General features: G+C 44.0%; 1 protein-coding gene across 2 annotated transcripts in view; it reads left to right on the plus strand.

The window, feature by feature from the left end:
* The window catches only part of LOC124605511 (E3 ubiquitin-protein ligase Ubr3), a 297,916-nt gene that overhangs the window by 19,332 nt on the left and 254,699 nt on the right, over nt 1-23,885 (plus strand). The gene's annotated exons all lie outside the window — the stretch shown is intronic.

Below are 23,885 nucleotides of genomic sequence, written 5' to 3' on the forward strand. Positions count from 1 at the left end.
CAGATTCATTAATGAAAAGAGTAAGAATCAACTGATTCCTTGTTTGTACAGAGCTGTTCCTTGTCTAATCTGTCATTTAGTGTATGCTTTATGAAAATGACAGTACATTTGAGATTTAGTGTTTGTAATGATTCTGTAAATAAGACTATTTTGAACTTGATTACACGCAATATTTTAGTGAGTCTTAACTCTGTGTATGCTTTCTGCTTTCATAGATATACATGTACTAAACATTGTGTTTCTTAGCTAAGGTTGGCAACACAGTCAATACTAAATAATCCTGTTTGGTTGCTTCTTAGAATGCACACATACATATTTCTTTTCTTCATATTGGCATAAGTTATTTTTGGAAGTGCTTCATTAGCACTGTTCACTCTCCATGTAGATGTGAAGTTTGAGAATTTGCTAGCTATAGGCATAGTGAAATACCTGAGTCAATTTGCATTCTTTATGAATACTTCACTCTGTGAGGTTCCATTGATTTGTTATATTTGTGGCCAGATAAATGATTGACTATAACTTTCATACCTACAGGGTGTAACAAAATGTATGGCCAAACTTTCAGGGAAGTTTAGTCGTATGTTATATGACCGTGGGTCCGCAAATACTTCATTTCCATATTAAAAATAAGCACAGTGTCTACAATTGAAGACATGCGTGGAAAAATGGGCTAACCCTAAAATGTAAGTGTTGCCATCTGTTGCTGGGTACGAGAACTATCAAAACTTATGTTGGTCTCACCCCTAAATACCCTAATGTAATATTCATCGGTCAGACCAATATCAATTTTGATAGTTCCCGTACGCAGCAGCAGATGGCAACACTTACCAGTAAGCTTTTACATTTGAGGTTTAGCCCATTTTTCTGTGCGCGTTTTCAGTTCTTCCACACATTAATTGTGGGAAACACATAGGAAATGAGCCTATCAGCACAGTACGAAACAATGGAACACTTCCCACGGTTGAGGTTTGACACAATGTTGAATGAACCATTCACAGAAGTGTACCCATGCAGGAGAATCAGCTGCTGATAGTGCCTGCACGTACTGTATGTGGTATGGATACAGCAGTTTCTCATGTGGCTCACCCCAGACAGTCAAGTGGTCAACATTACTTGTTGCAGCTAATTGACTTATGCTGACCCTAGGGGTGTCACCAGCTGCACAAAGAAGTTCCTCTTCCAGCTCTAATATGGAAATAAAGCTTTTCAATGTGCGTGAGGAATATTTCCTGAAAGTTTGGCCATACCTTTTTGTTATGTTGCTTATATCACTGAAGGTAGCAGGGTCTACAAACAAATTCTGAACAGCTGTTGCATTACACACTTCAGTCCTTGTTGGGAACTGTACTGTGGCTAATAATCCAAATCTGGGCCTCAAAAACTCTATATGCCCTCAATCAGTACTGTCGGAAAGAAAAATAATGTTAATCTCCACAAACTATGGTTTGCCAGTTAAGTCTGCATAACCCTATGAAAACTGCAATTCTTCAGCTTCTCCTGATGTACTTCATGATGAAATAGTTCACAGGTGAATGGCCGGATGTCTATGTCCAATGGGCACAATATTTTGGCAAGTGATGACATTACCATCATCATGTGCACTGATGAACAGACTGCTTAGAGGCTGATGTGGCACTTTTATCTCCCACTCCCTTCCCTACGATATGCCATTCTATTTGCCGTTCCTTCCCAGCATCTCTTCCCTCACTCCTCCAGCTGACACATTGCTCCATCCAAGGTTTGTACCCAAGTATGCATGCTAGTGGCACGTCTATTGTTCTTCCATCTGCTCCCGAAGTTAGTTTGTTGTAGCATAGAACCTTGCTCTTTCAAGGAGAAAGCCTTGGAATCAGCCCAGTGGAAACCTGCCTGTTTCTTCCAGTATGTAAACAACATCTTCTTCATATTGCCACATGGAAGAGAGAAGCCAGAGAACTTTCTCATAAATCTCACTTCCATACACCAGACATTTTATCACAAAAGTGTGTGGGTAGAGCAGTCCTCTTCCTGGATGTCCTGTTAAAAATAAAAGTGGCAGCACGTTGGGCCACACCATGTACCGGAAGAAGATGCACACCACATGGCACAGACCACCACCCAGTGCGGAGGGATGGTGTGCTCAGAACATTGGTACATAGGTCTCATTCTGACAATGGAAGTCTCAACCAAAAACTTTAACATCTGAGGATGGTGTTCCGGAAGAATTGCTGCAAGAAGGGGCAAATTTGGAGAGTTCTACTTTCAACACACCCTGTACAACTATCTGGAAATACCACGCACCGGCTTAAACGTAGAATCTTCTTGATAGTCTTAAAGACAACTTCAGTCTTTGGAAATCGAGGGTCTATTGGGTACCCTGCTAAAGTGGCAAGATATACTGCATACTGTCATAGATCATTGCTGGGAATACTAACGGCACATAAGATTGATACAGACTAACTAGTTGGCAGTCACAGAATGTTGTGTATAAGAATTACACACAATGGATTATGATCATGTGGCGACACCACAGTGGTGTCATCTGCAAAATAGTGGTCAACGGCCAGCGACACCATAGTGGTGTCGTGTGCATAGTATCACTCACTGGCTGGCGACACCACAGTGGAGTCATGAGCATAGCATTGCGCAGTGGCCGGCGACAGCACTCTAGTATCTTTTGCATTCTGTTGGTGTTTTTTTTTTAGGTAACAATAAGTTACACATGTCAACAAGTTTTTTGTTTTTATAAGTATTTTTGCCCCTTCATCATGGAAGACGAAAGAGACAATACTATTAGTTACAGTGAATGCGCGGACATCTTGTCTGATGTTCCGGACGACTTGCCAATTGGGAAGAAGACATTGGACATCAAAATGAAAGCGAAGCAGAATCGTCAGAAGATAATGAAATATGCCCAAGAATAATTCGGTGAACGCTACGGTTGCAAACTAATTAGGATGAATCAGACGAAGAAGACAGTGCACAGTGATCAGATTTAGATTTACCAAGGACAAATAATAAATTTGAAGGATCTCTGGATCCAAATATATTTCCCAAAGATACACAGAGCATCAAGGATATCATAGAATTATATATTGGGAATGATCTATTTGAATATATTAGCAACAAAACCAACAAGTACTACAGTCAAAAATGCAGTAGAAGGAAACTGGATAAAGAAAATGCCAAATTTGTCGATGTTATGGGACTGGAACTTAGAAACTGGTTTGGGCTTGCTATCCTTATGGGAATCATAAAAAGGATCGGTGATAACTGGTTAATGAATCCGTTGGAAGACACACCGATATTCCACAAAACAATGTCCCACAACTGATTCAGACAAATATGATCATTTTTACATTTTTTTGATAACAGCAATAAACCGGATAATGATGACTGTCTTTTCAAATTGCAATTTGTAGTTGAACATTTTTCCAAAAAGTTTAAAGAAACTTTTAATCTAATTCAAAACATCTCAATTGATGAAGGAATGATCCCGTGGCTTGGACAGTTAAATTTTAAAGCTTACAATCCGTCCAAAATTACGAAATATGGCATACTCATTTGGATTCTGTGTGATTAGAGTATGGGATACATTTCCTCATTCTAGATATATTCTGGCACTGGACAGCCTTTAGCAAAAACAGTGATGGAAATACTGACACCTTCTTATGGAAATTGGAATCACCTCTACATGGATAATTATTGTAACAGTGTAGAACATGCAGAGAAAGTACTTGAAAAGAAAATTTGAGTTTGTAGAATGATATGCCTGAATAGAGGATTCTGGAGAAATTAAAACACTCAAAAGTCAGTGTGTTTGAAGCTTGTCATCATTGGAAAGGTGAAGTACTCCTACAGGTATGGAGAGCATCAAAAACTAAAACAGTACGAATGACCTCTCCAATATATAATTCCACTATGACGATACTCAAAATGTAGAAAAAACAATAACACGATTTCAAAAAACCTGAAAGTATTAGACAACAACAACCACATGAAAGGAGTGGATCGGGCAGACCAACATTTGAGTTATTACCCTATACCCCCCCCTCCCCCCCCCTGTGGACCTTGCCGTTGGTGGGGAGGCTTGCGTGCCTCAGCGATACAGATAGCCGTACCGTAGGTGCAACCACAACGGAGGGGTATCTGTTGAGAGGCCAGACAAACGTGTGGTTCCTGAAGAGGGGCAGCAGCCTTTTCAGTAGTTGCAAGGGCAACAGTCTGGATGATTGACTGATCTGGCCTTCCCCCCTGCGGGTCCGGGGATTAGAATAGGCCCGCGGTATTCCTGCCTGTCGTAAGAGGCGACTAAAAGGAGTCCATCCCCCTCACGGGGGTAGTTCGCGCCTGCGTCCGGAGACGGACGGTTCCACGACCTATCATCGTGGTCCTTTTGGTTTTTTCACTTCTCGTTTCTTCCTTCCTTTTGTTGGTTCCTTTCTTTGCTCTTCTCCACCTCACTGTCTTCCTTACTCTTTCCCTTGCCTTCTCCTTGCCTTCTCATTGCCTTTTTCTCCTTGCCTTCTCATTGCCTTTTTCTCCTTGCCTTCTCATTGCCTTCTTCTCCTTGCCTTCTTATTGCCTTCTTCCCCTTGCTTTCTCATTGCCTTCTTCTCCTTGCCTTCTCTGGTCTCCGCCTCGGCGTTTGAGACAGTCTGTCCTCTTTCTCCCTCTCTCTCTTCTTTTTCCTCTTCTTCCTTCCTCCCTGTGCGTGTCTGAAGGCCGACCCACGCGTTCGCACGCGTAGCCGGTGACGGGGTAACGCGTAAGTCCCCGCCCTGGGTAGACATGTAAGGCACGCGCGTACCCCCTGGTAAAGGCCAGGCCCGGGGAGGGGTGATTGCCTGAGCTGATACCTTCTGACCATGCCGATTGGTCCCTCCGTCTGTTTCTCGGGAGGTGTGACCTGAGGTGTAAACATTCACCTAAGGCGGGAGTGCCCTCTGAGAGGGTCCCCACAAGGAAGGAGCGCGCCATCGGAGACGCTGGCAATCATGGGGGATTCCTCCGCAATGGATTCTACTCCATCTCTTTCGACTTCGACCCAAAAACGGAAACGTGACCAGCCAACAGTGACAAAAGTACTACCGCCTGCCCCACAGTTCCTCGTAGTTTCTCGAACTGAGGACGGAAAGGATTTTTCCTCTGTCAACCCTTTCGTTATTCAGAAGAGCGTAGATGCCATAGCCGGATCTGTCAAATCCTGTACCAGGTTGCGTAACGGCACCTTATTACTGGAAACTGAGAATGCCTTTCAGGCACAAAAACTGCTTCGGGCCACCCTCCTGTACACGTTCCCTGTCCGGGTGGAGGCCCACCGAACTTTGAATTCGTCTCGTGGTGTGGTCTATACTGACTCCCTCGACGGATTGACTGACGAGGAGCTTCAATCATTCCTCGCTGAGCAGGGCGTGACGGCTGTCCATAGGGTCATGAAAAAGGTCAACAATGACCTTGTACCGACCCGGACAATTTTCTTGACCTTCGATAGTGTTAAGCTGCCATCGCGCATCAAGGCGGGCTACGAGGTTATTTCTGTTCGCCCCTATATCCCGACACCTACGCGCTGCTACCAGTGTCAGCGTTTCAATCACACTCGACAGTCTTGTTCCAATGCGGCTAAATGTGTCACCTGTGGCAGGGATGCCCATGAGGGTGACTGTCCACCTCCGTCTCCTCGTTGTGTGAACTGTCAGGGTGACCATGCAGCATCCTCCCGCGACTGTCCTGTCTATAAGGAAGAACGCTGTATCCAGGAAATTCGGGTCAAAGAGAAAGTGTCCACCTCGGCTGCTCGCAAGCTATTGGCTAGTAGGAAGCCCACGCTGCTCCCAGCGGGGAAATACAGTACTGTCCTCGCCTCTCCTCGGACTACCCGGGAGGTAGCAACCCAGACATGCGATCTGACCTTCAGCACCACGGTCGTCCGTTCGGCCAGTGCTAAGATCGCGCGGTCGACGTCTCCTCTTCCTCCCATCACCCCACAGACACGAGCACCTTCTTCAGCTTCTGCTAAAACGAAGACACCGAAGTCAGATGCACGGGCCTTCAAGAAGGAACCATCCCGTGCAGACTTCCTCCGTACCTCGACCTCACAGCCTTCGACCGGTACTTCCACTACACGTCCTTCCAAAAAGGCGCATAGGAAGCACAGTTCTCCTTCCCCGCCACGGCGCATTTCTTCTCTTGCGCCACCCAGCGGCTGCCGCCCCAGGCCGTCATCCGTTTCGCCTGGCCGCACCGCTGGTCGCCGTACATCTGGCCGTTCACTGGCGGAGGAAGCTCCCCCTCCCGGCCATCCTCCCGAGATGGCCGATGACCCTATAGACCCAATGGACGATGACTGTCCGCCTACTGATAGCGGCGGCAGTGCTCGCTCGAAGCCAGGCCCTAAGCGGCCTTCGAGGTGACCACTTCTCTCATCTTTCTTTTCTTACGATGGCACTTATTCACTGGAATATTCGCAGCATTCGCTCCAACCGAGAGGACTTGAAGTTGCTGCTCCGCTTGCACCGTCCGCTTGTCGTAGCCCTCCAGGAAACGAAGCTACGCCCATGCGATCAAATTGCCTTGGCACACTACACCTCTGTGCGTTTTGACCTACCCCCTGTGGTAGGTATCCCAGCTCATGGAGGGGTTATGTTGCTGGTCCGGGATGATATTTACTACGATCCCATCACGTTGCACACCGGCCTGCAGGCAGTTGCCATCCGCATTACTCTCCCCACTTTTACGTTTTCCTTTTGTACCGTTTACACTCCATCGTCATCTGCCGTTACCAGGGCAGACGTGATGCAACTTATTGCTCAGCTACCTGCACCATTTTTGTTAACTGGAGACTTCAATGCCCACCATCCCCTTTGGGGCTCTCCAGCATGCTGCCCGAGGGGCTCCTTGTTAGCAGACCTTTTCAACCAGCTCGATCTTGTCTGCCTCAATACTGGCGCCCCTACTTTTCTTTCGGACACATCTCACACCTATTCCCATTTAGACCTCTCTATATGTACTCCCCAACTTGCACGCCGGTTTGAGTGGTATGCACTTTCTGATACATATTCGAGCGACCATTTCCCGTGTGTTATCCATCTCCTGCAGCATACTCCCTCTCCGTGCTCCTCTCGTTGGACCATCTCCAAGGCAGACTGGGAGCTCTTCTCTTCCAGGGCTACCTTTCAGGATCAAACCTTCACAAGCTGCGATCGTCAGGTCGCACACCTCACGGAAGTCATTCTCGCTGCTGCTGAATATTCCATCCCTCACCCTACTTCTTCTCCACGTCGCGTACCGGTCCCCTGGTGGACCGCAGCATGTAGAGATGCTTTACGTGCTCGTCGACGTGCTTTACGCACCTTTAAGCGCCACCCTACAGTGGCGAATTGTATTAGTTATAAACGATTACGTGCTCAGTGTCGTCGTATTATTAAAGAAAGCAAGAAAGCCAGCTGGGCTGCTTTCACAAGCACCTTCAACAGTTCTACCCCTTCTTCTGTTGTCTGGGGTAGCCTGCGCCGGCTATCTGGCACTAAGGTCCACTCCCCAGTTTCTGGCTTGAAGGTCGCGAATGACGTCCTTGTGGCCCCTGAGGCTGTCTCCAATGCCTTCGGCCGCTTTTTCGCCGAGGTTTCGAGCTCCGCTCATTACCACCCTGCCTTCCTCCCCCGCAAACAGGCAGAGGAGGCTAGGCCACCTGACTTCCGCTCCTCGAATTGTGAAAGTTATAATGCCCCATTCACCATGCGGGAACTCGAAACCGCACTTGGCCGATCACGGTCCTCCGCTCCAGGGCCTGATTCTATTCATATTCAGATGCTGAAGAACCTTTCTCCTGCGGGTAAAGGTTTTCTTCTTCGTACATACAATCGCATCTGGATTGAGGGACATGTTCCCGCATGCTGGCGCGAGTCTATTGTTGTCCCGATTTCTAAGCCGGGGAAGGACAAGCACTTGCCTTCCAGTTCTCGACCTATCTCGCTTACCAGCTGTGTCTGTAAAGTGATGGAGCGAATGGTTAACTCTCGATTGGTTTGGCTGCTCGAGTCTCGACGCCTACTTACCAATGTACAATGTGGATTTCGAAGGCGCCGCTCTGCTGTTGACCATCTGGTTACCTTGTCGACCTTCATTATGAATAACTTCTTGCGGAAGCGCCCGACCGCGGCTGTGTTCTTTGATTTGGAGAAGGCTTACGACACCTGTTGGAGGGCGGGCATTCTCCGCACCATGCATACATGGGGCTTTCGCGGTCGCCTCCCTCTTTTTATTCATTCCTTTTTAATGGATCGACAGTTTCGGGTACGTGTGGGTTCTGTCCTGTCCGACACCTTTCGCCAGGAGAATGGGGTGCCACAGGGCTCAGTTTTGAGCGTCGCTCTCTTCGCCATCGCGATCAATCCAATAATGGATTGCCTCCCAGCTGATGTATCAGGCTCCCTTTTCGTGGACGATTTTACCATCTATTGCAGCGCGCAGTGTGCACGTGTCCTGGAGCGCTGTCTTCAGCGTTCTCTTGACCGTCTTTACTCCTGGAGTGTCGCCAATGGCTTCCGTTTTTCTGCCGAGAAGACGGTCTGTATTAACTTCTGGCGCTACAAAGAGTTTCTCCCACCGTCCTTACGACTCGGTCCCGTTGCTCTCCCACTCGTGGAGACAATCAAATTTTTAGGCCTTACCTTTGACAGGAAACTTAGCTGGTCTCCACATGTGTCATATTTGGCCGCCCGTTGTACCCGTTCTTTAAATGTCCTCCGTGTTCTCAGTGGTATGTCGTGGGGAGCGGATCGAACCGTCCTACTTCGTCTATATCGGTCGATCGTCCGCTCCAAGCTGGATTATGGGAGCTTCGTATACTCCTCTGCACGGCCATCCATCTTACGCCGCCTCAACTCCATACAACATCGGGGTTTACGACTTGCGATCGGAGCATTTTATACCAGTCCCGTAGAGAGTCTTCATGCTGACGCTGGCGAATTGCCACTCACCTACCGGCGCGATATACTGCTTTGTCGGTATGCCTGTCGGCTACTGTCAATGCCCGACCATCCGTCTTATCGTTCCTTTTTTGACGACTCTCTTGACCTTCAATACGGGTTGTATGTCTCTGCCTTGCTACCCCCTGGAGTTCGCTTTCGTCGCCTCCTTCAACACCTTCATTTTTCACTCCCTGCAACCTTTCGAGTGGGCGAGAGCCGCACGCCACCTTGGCTCCAGGCTCAGGTCCGCGTTCACCTCGACCTCAGCTCGCTCCCAAAAGAGGTCACCCCCGGTTCGGTCTACCACTCCCGTTTTTTGGAACTTCGTTCGAAGTTCAACAACATGACTTTCATTTATACAGATGGCTCTAAGACCAATGACGGGGTCGGGTGTTCCTTTATTGTCGGGGCACAAAGTTTCCAATACCGGCTCCATGGCCATTGTTCAGTCTTCACAGCTGAGCTCTTTGCCCTCTACCAGGCTGTTCTTTACATCTGCCGCCACCGACATTCTGCTTATGTCATCTGCTCAGATTCCCTGAGCGCCATCCAGAGCCTCAGTGATCCGTACCCGGTTCACCCTTTCGTACACCGGATCCAACGCTCTCTTCAGCAGCTGGTGGACGTCGGTACGCCGGTTAGCTTTATGTGGGTTCCTGGCCATGTCGGTATCCCTGGGAACGAAGCTGCAGATGCCGCGGCCAAGGCTGCGGTCCTCCAGCCTCGGACAGCTTCTTGTTGTGTCCCTTCGTCCGATTTTAGCAGGGTCATTTGTCGGCGCGTTGTGTCGCTGTGGCATGCCGATTGGGCTGCACTTACCGACAACAAGCTTCGGGCCTTAAAACCTCTTCCCGTGGCTTGGACGTCCTCCTCACGCCCTTCTCGGCGGGAGGAGGTCGTTTTAGCAAGGTTAAGAATTGGACACTGCCGGTTCAGCCATCGCCATCTGCTGACGGCTGCGCCGGCGCCGTTCTGCCCATGTGGGCACTTGCTGACGGTTAGACACATTTTAATGTCCTGTCCTGATCTTAACACACTGCGCCTCGATCTTAACCTGCCTAATACTTTCGATGCCATTTTAGCGGATGACCCACGAGCAGCTGCTCGTGTTCTTTGTTTTATCAATTTGACACACCTCGCTAAGGACATTTGATGATGTTTTTTAATCCTATGCCTGTCAGTCTGTCTTTTATTGTGTTTTCCCTTTTAGTTGTTGTTGTCAACTTGTGCCTCGCGGTGCATTCTTAGAGTAGTCAGGGCGCTAATGACCATTGAAGTTGTGCGCCCGAAAACCACAAAAAAAAAAAATGATCTGGCCTTGTAACAATAACCAAAACGGCCTTGCTGTGCTGGTACTGCGAATGGCTGAAAGCAAGGGGAAACTACAGCCATAATTTTTCCCGAGGGCATGCAGCTTTACTGTATGATTACATGATGATGGCGTCCTCTTGGGTAAAATATTCCGGAGGTAAAATAGTCCCCCATTCGGATCTCCGGGCGGGGACTACTCAAGAGGATGTCGTTATCAGGAGAAAGAAAACTGGCGTCCTACGGATCGGAGCGTGTAATGTCAGATCCCTTAATCGAGCAGGTAAGTTAGAAAATTTAAAAAGGGAAATGGATAGGTTGAAGTTAGATATAGTGGGAATTAGTGAAGTTTGGTGGCAGGAGGAACAAGACTTCTGGTCAGGTGACTACAGGGTTATAAACACAAAATCAAATAGGGGTAATGCAGGAGTAGGTTTAATAATGAATAGGAAAATAGGAATGCGGGTAAGCTGCTACAAACAGCATAGTCAACGCATTATTGTGGCCAAGATAGATACAAAGCCCACACCTACTACAGTAGTACAAGTTTATATGCCAACTAGCTCCGCAGATGACGAAGAAATTGAAGAAATGTATGATGAAATAAAAGAAATTATTCAGATTGTGAAGGGAGACGAAAATTTAATAGTTATGGGTGACTGGAATTCGAGTGTAGGAAAAGGGAGAGAAGGAAACATAGTAGGTGAATATGGATTGGGGGACAGAAATGAAAGAGGAAGCCGCCTGGTCGAATTTTGCACAGAGCACAACATAATCATAACTATCACTTGGTTTAAGAATCATGAAAGAAGGTTGTATACATGGAAGAACCCTGGAGATACTAAAAGGTATCAGATAGATTATATAATGGTAAGACAGAGATTTAAGAATCAGGTTTTAAATTGTAAGACATTTCCAGGGGCAGATGTGGACTCTGACCACAATCTATTGGTTATGACCTGTAGATTAAAACTGAAGAAACTGCAAAAAGGTGGGAATTTAAGGAGATGGGACCTGGATAAACTAAAAGAACCAGAGGTTGTACAGAGATTCAGGGAGAGCATAAGGGAGCAATTGACAGGAATGGGGGGAATAAATACAGTAGAAGAAGAATGGGTAGCTTTGAGGGATGAAGTAGTGAAGGCAGCAGAGGATCAAGTAGGTAGAGAGACGAGGGCTAGTAGAAATCCTTGGGTAACAGAAGAAATATTGAATTCAATTGATGAAAGGAGAAAATGTAAAAATGCAGTAAGTGAAACAGGCAAAAAGGAATACAAACATCTCAAAAATGAGATCGACAGGAAGTGCAAAACGGCTAAGCAGGGATGGCTAGAGGACAAATGTAAGGATGTAGAGGCCTATCTCACTAGGGGTAAGATAGATACCACCTACAGGAAAATTAGAGAGACCTTTGGAGATAAGAGAATGACTTGTATGAATATCAAGAGCTCAGATGGAAACCCAGTTCTAAGCAAAGAAGGGAAAGCGGAAAGGTGGAAGGAGTATATAGAGGGTCTATACAAGGGCGATGTACTTGAGGACAATATTATGGAAATGGAAGAGGATGTAGATGAAGATGAAATGGGAGATATGATACTGCGTGAAGAGTTTGACAGAGCACTGAAAGACCTGAGTCGAAACAAGGCCCCCGGAGTAGACAATATTCTATTGGAACTACTGACGGCTGTGGGAGAGCCAGTCCTGACAAAACTCTACCATCTGGTGAGCAAGATGTATGAGACAGGCGAAATACCCTCAGACTTCAAGAAGAATATAATAATTCCAATCCCAAAGAAGGCAGGTGTTGACAGATGTGAAAATTACCGAACTATCAGTTTAATAAGTCACAGCTGCAAAATACTAACACGAATTCTTTACAGACAAATGGAAAAACTAGTAGAAGCCAACCTCGGGGAAGATCAGTTTGGATTCCGTAGAAACACTGGAACACGTGAGGCAATACTGACCTTATGACTTATCTTAGAAGAAAGATTAAGGAAAGGCAAACCTACGTTTCTAGCATTTGTAGACTTAGAGAAAGCTTTTGACAATGTTGACTGGAATACTCTCTTTCAAATTCTAAAGGTGGCAGGGGTAAAATACAGGGAGCGAAAGGCTATTTACAATTTGTACAGAAACCAGATGGTAGTTACAAGAGTCGAGGGACATGAAAGGAAAGCAGTGGTTGGGAAGGGAATAAGACAGGGTTGTAGCCTCTCCCCGATGTTGTTCAATCTGTATATTGAGCAAGCAGTAAAGGAAACAAAAGAAAAATTTGGAGCAGGTATTAAAATTCATGGAGAAGAAATAAAAACTTTGAGGTTCGCCGATGACATTGTAATTCTGTCAGAGACAGCAAAGGACTTGGAAGAGCAGTTGAATGGAATGGACAGTGTCTTGAAAGGAGGATATAAGATGAACACCAACAAAAGCAAAACAGGGGTAATGGAATGTAGTCGAATTAAGTCGGGTGATGCTGAGGGAATTAGATTAGGAAATGAGGCACTTAAAGTAGTAAAGGAGTTTTGCTATTTAGGGAGCAAAATAACTGATGATGGTCGAAGTAGAGAGGATATAAAATGTAGACTGGCAATCACAAGGAAAGCGTTTCTGAAGAAGAGAAATTTGTTAACATCCAGTATTGATTTAAGTGTTAGGAAGTCATTTCTGAAAGTATTCGTATGGAGTGTAGCCATGTATGGAAGTGAAACATGGACGATAAATAGTTTGGACAAGAAGAGAATAGAAGCTTTCGAAATGTGGTGCTACAGAAGAATGCTGAAGATTAGATGGGTAGATCACATATCTAATGAGGAAGTATTGAATAGGATTGGGGAGAAGAGAAGTTTTTACCCTCCACGCTGCCCTTCAATACTAAATTGGTGATCCCTTGATGCCTCAGAACATGTCCTACCAACTGATCCCTTCTTGTAGTCAAGTTGTGCCACAAACTCCTCCTCTCCCCAATTCTATTCAATACTTCCTCATTAGTTACGTGATCTACCCACCTTATCTTCAGCATTCTTCTGCAGCACCACATTTCGAAAGCTTCTATTCTCTTCTTGTCCAAACTATTTATCGTCCATGTTTCACTTCAATACATGGCTACACTACATACAAATATTTTCAGAAACGACTTCCTGACACTTAAATCTACATTCGATGTTAACAAATTTCTCTTCTTCAGAAACGATTTCCTTGCCATTGCCAGTCTACATTTTATATCCTCTCTACTTCGACCATCATCAGTTATTTTACTCCCTAAATAGCAAAATTCCTTTACTACTTTAAGTGTCTCATTTCCTAATCTAATTCCCTCAGCATCACCCGATTTAATTTGACTACATTCCATTATCCTTGTTTTGCTTTTGTTGATGTTCATCTTATATCCTCCTTTCAAGACATTGTCCATTCCATTCAACTGCTCTTCCAAGTCCTTTGCTGTCTCTGACAGAATTACGATGTCATCGGCGAACTTCAAAGTTTTTACTTCTTCTCCATGAATTTTAATACCTACTCCGAATTTTTCTTTTGTTTCCTTTACTGCTTGCTCAATATACAGATTGAACAACATCGGGGAGAGGCTACAACCCTGTCTTACTCCCTTCCCAACCACTGCTTTCCTTTCATGTCCCTCAACTCTTATAACTGCCATCTGGTTTCTGTACAAATTGTAAATAGCCTTTCGCTCCCTGTATTTTACCCCTGCCACCTTCAGAATTTGAAAGAGAGTATTCCAGTTAACATTGTCAAAAGCTTTCTCTAAGTCTACAAATGCTAGAAACGTAGGTTTGCCTTTTCTTAATCTTTCTTCTAAGATAAGTCGTAAGGTTAGTATTGCCTCACGTGTTCCAACATTTCTACGGAATCCAAACTGATCTTCCCCGAGGTCCGCTTCTACCAGTTTTTCCATTCGTCTGTAAAGAATTTGCATTAGTATTTTGCAGCTGTGACTTATTAAACTGATAGTTCGGTAATTTTCACATCTGTCAACACCTGCTTTCTTTGGGATTGGAATTATTATATTCTTCTTGAAGTCTGAGGGTATTTTGCCTGTCTCATACATCTTGCTCACCAGATGGTAGAGTTTTGTCATGACTGGCTCTCCCACAGCCATCAGTAGTTCTAATGGAATGTTGTCTATTCCCGGGGCCTTGTTTCGACTCAGGTCTTCCAGTGCTCTGTCAAACTCTTCACGCAGTATCATATCTCCCATTTCATTTTCATCTACATCCTCTTCCATTTCCATAATATTGTCCTCAAGTACATCGCCCTTGTATAGACCCTCTATATACTCCTTCCACCTTTCTGCTTTCCCTTCTTTGCTTAGAACTGGGTTTCCATCTGAGCTCTTGATATTCATACAAGTCGTTCTCTTATCTCCAAAGGTCTCTTTAATTTTCCTGTAGGCGGTATCTATCTTACCCCTAGTGAGATAGGCCTCTACATCCTTACATTTGTCCTCTAGCCATCCCTGCTTAGCCATTTTGCACTTCCTGTCGATCTCATTTTTGAGACGTTTGTATTCCTTATTGCCTGCTTCATTTACTGCATTTTTGTATTTTCTCCTTTCATCAATTAAATTCAGTATCTCTTCTGTTACCCAAGGATTTCTACTAGCCCTCGTCTTTTTACCTACTTGATCCTCTGCTGCCTTTACTGCTTCATCCCTCAGAGCTATCCATTCGTCTTCTACTGTATTTCTTTCCCCCATTCTTGTCAATCGTTCCCTAACGCTCTCTCTGAAACCCTCTACAACCTCTGGTTCTTTCAGTTTATCCAGGTCCCATCTCCTTAAATTCCCACGTTTTTGCAGTGTCTTCAGTTTTAAGTTCATAACCAATAGATTGTGGTCAGAGTCCACATCTGCCCCTGGAAATGTCTTACAATTTTAAACCTGGTTCCTAAATCTCTGTCTTACCATTATATAATCTATCTGAAACCTGTCAGTATCTCCAGGCTTCTTCCATGTATACAACCTTCTTTTATGATTCTTAAACCAAGTGTTATCTATGATTAAGTTGTGCTCTGTGCAAAATTCTACCAGGCAGCTTCCTCTTTCATTCCTGACCCCCATTCCATATTCACCTACTATGTTTCCTTCTCTTCCTTTTCGTACTATTGAAGTCCAGTCACTCATGACTATTAAATTTTCGTCTCCCTTCACTATCTGAATAATTTCTTTTATCTCATTATACAGTTCATCAATCTCTTCATCATCTGTGGAGCTAGTTGGCATATAAACATTTACTACTGTGGTAGGCATGGGCTTCGTTTCTATCTTGGCCACAATAATGTGTTCACTATGCTGTTTGTAGTAGCTTACCCGCATTCCTATTTTTTTTTATTCATTATTAAACCTACTCCTGCATTACCCCAATTTGATTTTGTATTTTTAACCCTGTATTCACCTGACCAGAAGTCTTGTTCCTCCTGCCACTGAACTTCACTAATTCCCAATATATCTAACTTTAACCTATACATTTCCCTTTTTATATTTTCTAACCTACCTTCTCGATTAAGTGATCTGACATTCCACGATCCGACTCGTAGAACGCCAGTTTTCTTTCTCCTGATAACAACGTCCTCCTGAGTAGTCTCTACCCGGAGATCTGAATGGGGGACTATTTTACCTCTGGAATATTTTACCCAAGAGGAAGCCATCATCATTAAACCATACAGTAAAGCTACATGCCCTCGGGAAAAATTACGGCTGTAGTTTCCCCTTGTTTTCAGCCATTTGCAGTACCAGCACAGCAAGGCCGTTTTGGTTAGTGTTACAAGGCCAGGTCAGTCAATCATCCAGACTGTTGCCCCTGCAACTACTGAAAAGGCTGCTGCCCCTCATCAGGAACCACACATTTGTCTGGCCTCTCAACAGATACCCCTCCGTTGTGGTTGCACCTACGGTACAGCTATCTGTATCGTTGAGGCACGCAAGCCTCCCCCACGGCAAGGTCCATGGTTCATGGGGGGGTATATGAAACAAATAAATTTTATATTTATTTGCATATGTATGTCTTCGAAATTCCCTGAAAGTAAGGGAACAGAGTTGAGAACTTACGAGAACTAATGATGAGATTAGTAAAACTTAAGAATTTATAATCTCCCAATAATGTCAAGAATGGCCGGCGACAATCCAAGTAATCTGATTTTGTGCTGCCGGAGCCAAGCAAATAAATTTGTGTGAGAAGTGCGGGCGGCAAAATGTTAAGGTTCTGAGACAGATTTCTAAATTAGAATATATTGATATTCAAGTGAGGGAACTGCTAATCAATCATCATAATGACTACATTCTTCGTAAGGCCTAGGAACCCCCAGTTAGTCTGATTATGAAGAGGAAGGAGATACCCACAAAGAACTGGCTTAGATGGCAGACGGAGGAACAGCAGAGATGTTGCCAGCACACGTACCTGGGTGTGAACCTAGGACAGAGCAGGTGGAGTAGTGTGGGAAGAGATGCTGGGCACTGTTGGGGCATAGGAGGGCAGATTGGAGGGAAGGTAGGAAGTGATAAAAGTGCTGTGCGGGCCCCTAAACAGTCAGTTCATCAGTTGCTCAATGATGGCAACTTGGTCACTTGCCAAAATGTTGAGCACAATGCTCACTGACATCTGACTACTCACTCGTGAACTATTTCACCTATGAAAACTGTCTCTTAACTGCTTTTATGAAGCTTAAGATATTTCCTACAAATTGTCTGTAAATTGTTAGTTATTAGCTAGTGTGTTTTGTAGTCTATTATTTGAAGTAACTTTCAAGGAGCTGTTAAACACAATATTCAGTAATCTGAATGCATTGAGACTTCACTCCATTTTTGCACTCCATATTTCTTCTTACTGAATGTGCACTTGGGCAGTGACAGGCATCCAGGAACATGAATTTTGGTGGTTGCATTGTGCTGTAACCACTATGCTGAGGTCAGTGTTGCAGGATGATCACTTCTGCCTCCAAAGTTGCATGTGCGGGTCACTGTGGGATACAAACTCCATACCATGGTGAACACGGAGCCAAGAATGATCGTTCAACACTACCCAATGAGTGGCCCCAGTGGTTGATCCAGATCAAAGCCTTGAACCATCAGGGCTATCCAACGGCTTGTGGACTACAGGCTTCACCTAGGTGATCTACATTTACATACATACTCCCGAGCCGCTGTATGGTGCAAGCCAGAGGATACCGTGTCCCACTATTGGTAATTTCCTTTCCTGTTCCACTTGTGAATAGAGCGAGGGAAAAATGACTGTCTATATATCTCCACGGGCCTTACACAAAATGTACGTTGGCAGTAGTAGAATTGTTCTTCAGCCACCCTCAAATGCCAGTCCTCTAAATTTTCTCAGTGGTGCCCCTTGAAAAGAGTTCCAGAAGCATCTTTATAATACTTGCATGTTGTTTGAACCAACCAGTAATGAATCTAGCAGCCCTCCTCTGACCTGGTGCGCATCCCATGCGACACACACCCAACAATGGGTTGCACCAGCATCCTATATGTGGTCCCCTTTACAGATGACTCACACTTTCCTCAAGTTCTCCTGATAAACTGTATTCGACTTTTCACCTTCCCTACAACAACCCTTACAAGCTCATTCTATTTTATACTGCTTTGCAACATTATGCCTAGATAATCAGTCCGTGTGATCGTCAAGCAGCACAGTACTAATGCTGTACTCTAACATTGTGGCTTTGTTTTTCCTACTCATCTGCATTAACTTACATTTTTCTACATTTAGAGCTAGCTGCCATTCATCACATGAACTAGAAATTTTGTCCAAGTCATCTTGTATCCTCCTACTGCCACTCAATGATGATACCTTCCCATATATCATGGCATTGTCAGCAAACCACTGCAGACTGCTGGTAACACTGTCCAACAGATCATTTATGTATTTACGAAATAACAGTGGCCGTGTCACACTTCTTCGGGGCACTCGTGATGATACTGCTGTCTCTGATCTTGAGAACAACATACTGGGTTATGTTACTTAAGAAGTTTTCAAGCCAACCACATACCTGGGACCCTGTTTTGTATGCTTGTGCTTTGGTTAATTGTCGGCAATGTGGTAGCATGTCAAATGCTTTGCCGATATCTAAGAATCTGCCTGTTGCTATTCATCCATTGTTCGCAGGATCTCATATGAGAAAAGGGCAAACTGAGTTTCACACAAGTGATGCTACCTAAAACCATGCTGATTTACACGAATCAGCTGTGTTTTTTTTTTCTCCCAGTCACTTGAAGCTTTGTACTGGGAGAGATATATGTTATTGCAAGCTAAGTAAGAAGCCAGTGTTGCAGAGAACTCATTGTAAAATCAAATTGGGATTCCATCAGGACTTGGTGACTTATTTGCTTTCAGTTGTTTCTCTACACCAGGGATGTTTATTACTATATCCTCCGTACAGGAATCTGTGAGTTAGTCAAGTGCCAGTATGTTTGTACTGTTCTCCTGCGTGAACAATTTTTTTAATGTGAATTTAATGCTTTGGCTTTACTTTTGCTATCTGCTTCTGCCAAACCAGAGTGGTCAACACTTGACTGGATAGAAGCCTTAGCCCCAAAGAGTGATTTTATGTAGACCCAGAATTTTCTCAGATTCTTGACTAAATCTGTTGCTTAAGTGTGATGGTGGAAGTTGTTGCATGCTTCCCACATCAATCGTTTTACAGCTGCACAAATTTCTGTTAACCATTGCCTCTTGCCATTTGTACACTTTTTTGAACCAGAGAGCAACAGCCTTTGCTTCCTCAGTATTTTTCGAAATTCATTGTTATACCACTGTGAGTCTTTTCCATCCTTAATCCACTTACTTGGCACATACTTCTCCATAGTATGAATTACAGTTCATTAAAACTGTTCCCATAGTTGTTCTACGCCCATTGTAGTGGAACTAAATCATGATATAAGTGGGATGTTAGCAACTGTCTGTCTGCTATTTCTAGCAGAAAGACTCTCCTAGCTTTCTTGATTGTTCATTAACATTAGTAGCTGGTAAAACATCCAAAAATGTACTTGATTTCACCTAGACCTGTTATACACAACTAGATAACTTCACTGTCACACACAAATTCAACCTCAGTAGTGATAATATTTTTGTCAACTGCAACAAACACACCCTGTCCTATGGCATCTAATCTGTCTTTTAGATATATGTTCCACGAATTGCTAAATAACTCAGAGCTTTCTACTTCAAGTTTCAGCCAGTTATTGGTCCCATGAGTAATTTGAGTGTGACAAGTTTCCTAATGGGCACTAAGCTCAGGAACTTTGTTATGAATGCTTTAACAGTTTAGTGATAAAATTTTGACAGTCAACGTGCCTTTACTGTGAACACAGTCTGATTTCACTATCTGTGAGTTGTCTGCCAAGTGCTCATCAGAGAACCTCAACCTTAGCCTAAAAAAACCCATGTGCACTTCACAAGTATTCTGCAACCATATTAGCTGCTCCCTTTGTGTAGTGCACCTGTGCCCTATCAAGGGCAGTCCCTCCACATGGCTCCAAACAAATGGACACCAACCGACTCAAATTGCAAATTGCGAGTTTTGCTTGCACAATGCAAGTGAGGCCAGCAGCCTTTACAGGATGGCCTTAGAACCCAAGTGACAGGCATTGTTGTCACCAACATGAGCCACAGTTTGCAGAACACTGTCTGCTCAGTTGCCTCAGGCAAGGCCTCCTCCACATCTCAAATGAGTGACCCTGCCAGACATACCAAGTAGACATTGGCTTTCTTTCCAGCCCTGAACGCTATCTGCCTAAGGGACTCCATAACATGCCTAATGTTGGAGCTCCCGATAACTAGTAACTCCCCCAATGTGCCTTCTCGGACACTGCCACATAGACCGTGAACTATGTTACAACAAAGGAATTCAAGGGTCAAAACCTCCAAAACTTAACAAAGAGTTATAACGTGTGGTACTTGTGTAGAACAAATAGAATATATGTACGTCTGGAGGTCCCTTCCTTACACCTCACTGTTGCAGATGGACATTACATCTTGAGCATGGACATTCACCATTTCTATTTTGGTTCTTTTTTCACACTTCAATACACCTTCCACCTTCCTGTTTTCATGCTTGACCTGTGTTCAGTTTTTGATGGACTGTCCACTGGCCATTTTACCACTAAATCTGAGGGAAGTATGGTGCCGAGTTTCCCTTGTAAGTTATTTTATTAGCTCTGATATGAAGTTAGTACATCGGTCTGTAAAAATCATGTGACCTAGCGAGTAGCGCAGTGGCTAACACACTGGACTCCCATTCAGGAGGATGGTGGTTCAAACCCGCATTCGGCCATCCTAATTTAGGTTTTCCGTGATTTCCCTAAATCGATTTAGGCCAATGCTTGGATGGTTCTTTGAAAGGGTACAGACAACTTCCTTCCCCATCCTTCCCTAATCTGATGGGACCGATGACCTCAGTGACCTCGCTGTTTGGTTCCCTTCCTCAAATCAACCGACCAACGAAAAAGCGTCTGTGGTGCACCAAACTTTAGTTCATAATTATTAACCATGGCTTTCGCCACTGTGTCAGCGTGTTGATTTGAAATAGTATTTCTTTGTAACATAATAACTGATGTATTATTGGTAACATAGAATGTTTCCCTGCTAGTATCTGCCCTAAAGGACCTAAGATATCCAAACCAGTAATCTCAAATGGTATGCTGGCCTCTGGTAATCTCTGAAGTTGAATATGTGGATGACTTAATTCAGCGTATTGTGTGTATGATACACAGTTCTTTACATACTGCTCTAAATCCTGCCTGCATGTTTGCTACCAATATTGTTTGGCTACATGTATTTCGTACGGCATATGGTGGTACTCATAATCTCCTAATGACATCGTAAATGCTGTCTTTGGGCAATATTCTGGTGCTACCTCTGACTAGTGATGGTCATTACGCAGATTATTATTAGAAAAATGTCTGTGTTGCCCAGATTAGCCAAAGTTTCCCTTATAATCAGAACTGAGTAAGCATCTGTTATGATTTGCTTGTTTAGTTGCTAATTGTCAAAACAAAAGCAATATGCCTTCTTCCCGTCTGCACTTCCCTTTGGGACAATTACCACTGGTGCTTTCCAGAGTCTGGTACTGTTCTCTATAATACCATCTCGTAACTGTTGATTAATAATTTTTTCCATCACTGGTTGCAGGTGATGTGATGTACAATACAGTTTACAATACACAAGCAGTTCCTTCACAATCGGGATGTTATGTTGTTACCGGGGATGCATGCTATAACCCTTGAGGATTAAACATAACCTAATATTATAACAAAAACCGCTCCATTGCTATCTTCTGCTGCTTCCAGTTGTGGTATCTTCCTTCATAACGCAGCTAAACTGGCAGCTTGCTTAAGCTTGGGTCTGAATTTGTTCTGTCTAGATCAGCTGAAGCAATATCTCCAAATCCCTTGGACAATTCCATGTGTGCACTCGTAAAATTATCTGACACTAAAAGCAAGTTTTTCACCATTTGTAACCTCTTTATGTGTATAACACTCCTGAAAATGAAGCCCTTTGCATTATCAAATTTTTCATTGTAGTTCAATCGCTATAAAACACACAGTACCTTTACCTGAAAACTAATTCCTTCATCCAGCCACAGTATTTTCCCTGTATCTTGTAGTATTTATCTCAGCGAGTTGATTCTAAAGAACTGTGAATGCAGTTATGTCATCTAAATTACATTGCCTAGATTTCAGTCCCTGCAAAGTTCCATGTAAGAGGCTTTGAAAAATGGCCACTGCGCCCCACATCTGAGGACTTGCGTTACAGCAGTTCAGTATTCTCAGCAGTAGTACCGTAACAGAATGCTGCCCTGTCCAGCTCTACTGTGCACCAATCTTAATTGACTTCTGCATGATGTTTAAGCTATAACTCTAACATCAAGATTGTGCAGCAACCATCGCCTCTGAGACAAAATTTCCCTACAAATGCAGAAATCTTTTCCCCCAACACAGAAGCTCTACAATACTGAACCCAGTGAATGCAGGTCATTTCCATCCACTTCTTAACCTACATCATGGTAGGCCAAACCTCCTATTCCCCATGGTCCAAACTTGGCAGGAACATTTGCACACCCATGAGGGGGGGGGGGGGGGGGGGGGGGAACTCACCTTCCATCCACTAAGCTGTCAAAGTAAAATTCTGCCACAGCATAAGTTTGGACTGTGTTTATATTTACTGGGAACGCCACACAGTAAATCTGGAGCCCCTATTGCCATTTGACAGTGGTTTACTGTTCCCACCTCATGTCCACCTATCATGTCCCTGTTAGGCTTTTACCTGCAATATCATTTTGGATGTCCTATTTGCCCACATTTCATACATTGTGGTTCATGGCACCTTGCCGTATGTGATCTGTTCATCCTCACTTGTAACATTTAATACTTGTGGTGAAAATTCATTTTGTATACCGAACTCGGGTCACAGTGTCAATCTCTTCCAATGCCATTGCAGTTGCTACGGCTTTGGCTAAGTTCTTAAGGAACTCTGCCTGTACTTTCCTTGATACATCAGGTAGTAACCTCTGCAAAAATGCGTGTAACACTGTTTTTCTGCCTCTTGTGGGAAGGACTGTGTAGTTGTCACTTTGTGTAAACTCGTGTGTTGACATTGAGCTTTTTAATTCTGTCCACAAAGTTTTCAATTGACTACCCCAGTTTCTGGAACACATTGTTCAGTTTCTCTCTAGAATACCTACTGCTATTTTTCCTTCCATGTCACTGCACCATACCCAACCCCAGAATTTCAAATGTTGGTGTGTTCCATAACTCATCATCATACATTAAGTATGTTTTAGCAAATCACACCAAATGCTATTGAACCATATGTAAAACATGTTCCTTTGATCAGCATCTCAGCTTAGTGGCTGCTAACAAGTTGTCTATGAATGGTAACACATCATCTCCTGCTATCCCCGAAATAGGATAAACTAGGGCATGAGTATGGGCATAATGGTTGAAAGTCATTAAAATATTTTGATAAGGTTTCCAACAGTCATGAAGCGGCCATAAATGAACTGGGGAAGATCTGCTTGGTCTCTGATTTTATTTTATTTGCACATTTTTGGCATCAAGCATTAACTGCCTTGTAGAACAGTGAAGAAGTTATTTTTGTCGATTTGCTAAATAAATGTGGCTTTTACTAATCTTTTCCCCAGAGGCAGGTGCACATTTTCACCTTCTGGCACTTGTGGCATTATGCCATAATAAAGAACCAAACTTGAGATAATACAGTACTGGTACACCAAGAAAATTTGCTTCATGAAAATTGCACCGAAAAGCTTAATATCAGGTTGGGGCCTACTTCATTGTGAATCTGGATGTACAAATGTGCACTTTAAGTCAAATTATGCATTTCAGTATGGTTTACAAAATTCCGGTGCTCGTAAGAGTATCCTCCGATGTCCTGTTCCCTTTATGATGTAATGTAAGATCTCTTAATACTATGTGTATATGTACGAGCATATGGGCTTCCTACATCATCGCAGCTGCCCACGCACAGTGACACCTTTTTACTGGCGCACTCTGGCAACTGCTGAAAGTAAGTTTTTTCTAACAGGTCATGGGGAAAATACTACGAATGGTGCTTTGAAAAGCATTAGTTTCAAAGTAAATTTCCC

The sequence above is a fragment of the Schistocerca americana genome, chromosome 3, assembly GCF_021461395.2.
Source record: "Schistocerca americana isolate TAMUIC-IGC-003095 chromosome 3, iqSchAmer2.1, whole genome shotgun sequence".
NCBI classification, from domain to species: domain Eukaryota; kingdom Metazoa; phylum Arthropoda; class Insecta; order Orthoptera; family Acrididae; genus Schistocerca; species Schistocerca americana.